Source organism: Pteropus vampyrus, unplaced genomic scaffold (assembly GCF_000151845.1).
Source record: "Pteropus vampyrus isolate Shadow unplaced genomic scaffold, Pvam_2.0 Scaffold28, whole genome shotgun sequence".
Classification (NCBI taxonomy): Eukaryota; Metazoa; Chordata; class Mammalia; order Chiroptera; family Pteropodidae; genus Pteropus; species Pteropus vampyrus.
The window spans coordinates 459,065-462,669 of NW_011888809.1; the positions used below are offsets into that span (position 1 = coordinate 459,065).

The following is a 3,605-nucleotide window of genomic DNA, read 5'->3' on the forward strand; positions in this document are numbered from 1 at the left end:
AAGAATAAACCAAGAAAACATCTCCTCCTGAAACCTTTCCCCTTGGGTAATGACATGAAAACACATTTCTCATTGAAACTCTTCTACAAGAAAAAACTTTTAGTCTCAGATTTCTGGTTTTCTAGTATTGGGATTCCTAGTTTTCACCTACTCTGAAAATAGGTAGATCTATTAATTTAGTTAAAAACACTCCATGAGTACCATTCCAGCTAGTTCTTCCAGACCACTTTCGTGAATTCTTTCACCCCTCAAAGCACCACCTTTTAAAGCCTACTGCTGCTGTCCTGTAGCCACTCAGTGTACCCAGAAAAGAGGCCTTCATGTTAGCAACTACCATACACCCTCCACATGAGTCAATGATCACATCGCAGCCCCTCATCTTATGCATTAACCTGATTAAGAAAATCCTGAGGTTTCAAATCTAGGTTAAGAGAGCCAAATGGTTCATCAATTAACTTAATGGCATACATAAGTCACATCGATTAGTTCTATGATGCTGTCATTTAGCCAAGCTTCCTCTACTCTTGGAAAATGCTTCTGCCTTGCTCTTTTATTTTAATCAATGACAATTTAAAATTATAAATCTTATGCTAAAAAGTCACTTTTCATATCAGCTAAGCGATGACCAAAGAAAACCTGTAAAACAAAATTCTGGTTTTTGGCTGTCATTTCACAGGTCTGGACGCTGCAACCTGACACGAAAGGTACTCAGCGAGCAAGTCTAGGAGTGCACAGAAAGCTCTGTTGAATCCCTGGTTTTTTTTCTGTTTCCATTTCTGTTCATCTGTTTTCCCATGGGCAAGCGGCCACCTCCTATCACAGAGCTGTCCCCATCTTAGGTCAGCAGACAATACGGGCGAAATCTGCGAAGGACGGAGGTACACGCTTGGGTGTGGTCACTGGCAAAGGGAAGTGCTGCTCCCCTGGCTGCAGGCTCTGAGACCAGGGGCCACATCTTTGGCGGGTCATCTCCACCACCGCGTCTCTCGATTTTAACCACAATCCGCACTAGACCGGACTGCTCCCTGTGCAAACACACAGAGGCCCCTCAATGTGGCCGCCTCCTCAGACAAAGCCAGCTGCTCAGGGAGACCGCTCCACACCGAGGCGACCTCCAGGTCGCCGCCCGGCCACCACGCCGTCTTGGCTGCTGGTCAGCAGCGTAGGGCAGGCGGCGGAGATGTAGCCCAAAGGCACTAAAGCCGGGGGCGGCGTCTGTCTAACCAGCCCCACAGTCTGGGAGACGCGCGACTCCCACCCGGGCATTAACAGCAGGGCTTGGTGCCCCAACACAAACCCCAACATGAGCACGTGCCCTGGGATTTCTCCAGGAGCATTTCTGCACCAGAAAACTGCACACGAGTTCTGGGGGCCCTCGTTAGTTGTCGCGCGGACACCAGTGCGGGCTATTGTTCTGGTCTCCCCGGCGGGAGACAGCCCCCATTCCACCTCCCCTGGCAGCATATGCCGCTGGACCAAGCCTTTCAGCTCCGAGGGAAAAAAGGGTGTGCCTGCGGCGCTGCGGATCATCACAAAACCCTAAGATTCCCCACGGACTTGTGTCAAGCCGGGAGACAAAGCTCCTCTCGGGGAGAGGCCAGCCCGGTCCCAGATACGCCATCCTGGGTCTATCGCCGGGTCCGAGAGCCGTGCCCAGCCGGCCACCGGGACCTCCAGGCCCCACGCCTGGAGCTGAGGGTCCTCAGGCCCGAGACCCGCCGAGATCCAGCTGCCTGCCCCTCCTTTCCCCGGAGACCTCCCTTCCCCCCGAGACCTCCCTCCTCCGCGCCGCGCCAGTCTCCTCCTCCCTCGCGTCTACCCTCCTCAAACTCGGGCATTCTCCACCCTCTAGCATCTCCCCTCGCCGCCTCATTCATCAGCCCCAGCCTCGCCTCGCGCCACCTGCACCAACCTCTTTTCCTCCGTCCTCAGACCCGCCCTCCGCCCCCTTCTCTTTCCTCCTCAAACCCGAGTCTCCACTTGCCCCTCCTTCCAGACCTAGGTCCCCACCCAGCTTCCTCATCTCCCCAGCTTTCCCCATCTTGCTCATTCCTTGGCCTCGCCTCCGCCTCTCCGCATCCCAGCTTCTCTCCAGCTCCAACTCTGCTCCTCACCCCCAGGCATGGGGCGTCGATGTCTCTCGCCCGCCAAGATCGATGGTGCGGGCCGGGCTCCCTAGTTGGGCTCAAGCGAAAGGACCCAACTCTGCGCCCTCTCTGTGCGGGGCAGCGGCAGGCGGCCTTTGTGGTTCAAGCAGGTGCCTCGAGTGGTCCTCAGGCATCTGCTCTGTTAGCCCGCGGGTGGAATGGGCCGCCGGGTCCGGTCAGGCTGGGCAAATCCCAGCCCGGAGGCGAGATGGGCAGAGGGTGTGCGTACGGGGGGGGGCTGGGGACAGCGTCGAGCTAGGGACTCGGACAGGACGGTCCCGCGGCCAGGAGTCCCCGCCCAGCCCTCTAGCCTTTCACTGCACCTCGACGAGCGAGAGTGGGCGCCTTACTGTCTGCCTGGAGTGAAACCCCTTCAACCGAGCCGCCTCCTCACGCCGGTTTTTGCATTCCCATGAGCACACTTTAAACACCTACTGTGAGCGAGGCACTGCACGGCGCTCTGTGGGCGTACAAAGAGGACCCGATTCAGGCCCCGCTCCAGCCCAGATAGCCGCCCACAACCCCGAACCATCCTCCCGTCGCGTGCCCTGCAGCGGGGCCCCTAGGCGCACCCGGATCCCCGCCCTTTTGTGCGCCTCTCATAGAAACAAGGCGGGAGATGGATGTCCCAGCCCGGGGAGAATAAGCCCACCGCCCTTCCCGCCATTCCCCATCACCCACTCTTCCGGGATGCTGCGGCTTCGAGGGTCTGTCGGTCCGTCTGTCTCTCCTCGGTCTCGCCGCGGCGCGGGAGCTGCGGATGCTCGGGGCGGCGGCGGCGGCTGCACGCGCGCTCGCTGGATCGCCGCCTTGGCGCGCCAGGCGCTGGAGTCCCAAGCCGCGAGAGGGGGAGGGGACGTCGGTTGGGGCTGGAGGCGGCCTCGGCCAATCACGGATCCGACGGCTCCTCCCCAGTGCCCCCCACCTAGCTCTAGCAGGTTAGGGAGAGGAAGGGACAGGCGGCGCCTTCCATCCTTCGCGTCGCGCGCGGCCGCAGCCTTGGGACTACAACTCCCGACAGGCCCTGCTACAGGGCCGGGGTCCGAGAGGGAACAGAGGGCGCGGCCAGTGAACCCGCCGACCCCCTCTTGGCCTTCTCAGCGTTCCTTTGGGTTTCCATGGTGACTCCCGATGCCTCACAAAGCCGCGGCGCTCTGACGCGCTGATGCCCGGGTCCCCTGGGAGGACTACGCGGCGGGTCCAGAGGACACACCGCCTCCCCTCCCCCCGTAGGATCCCATCCGAGGGCCTGAAACAATGCCCCGGCCGCCTCTCCCCGGCTGCTGCAGAGTCTGCCCTTCGCTACAAGCCCGGCCAGACCCAAGTCCCACCAAGATCCAGTCTGAAGCCTTCGAAGTGGGCGCTCAAAGCGAGATCCCTGGATGGAGAGGGCGGGGGCGGTTGTTATGGGGAAATGTTCTCATGTACCAAGTGGACCGCCACTCCCGGCCACCTAGG

At 59.7% G+C, this 3,605-nt stretch overlaps 1 protein-coding gene across 1 annotated transcript in view; it reads right to left on the reverse strand.

Annotated features, from left to right (window-relative positions):
* The window catches only part of DPYSL5 (dihydropyrimidinase like 5), a 74,808-nt gene extending 71,708 nt beyond the window's left edge, over window positions 1-3,100 (reverse strand). Inside the window, exon 1 of the mRNA XM_011356513.2 lies at window positions 2,829-3,100. The gene's annotated coding sequence lies outside the window, so the exon portion shown is untranslated. The remainder of the gene's footprint in view (window positions 1-2,828) is intronic.
* Window positions 3,101-3,605: the final 505 nt, after the last annotated feature.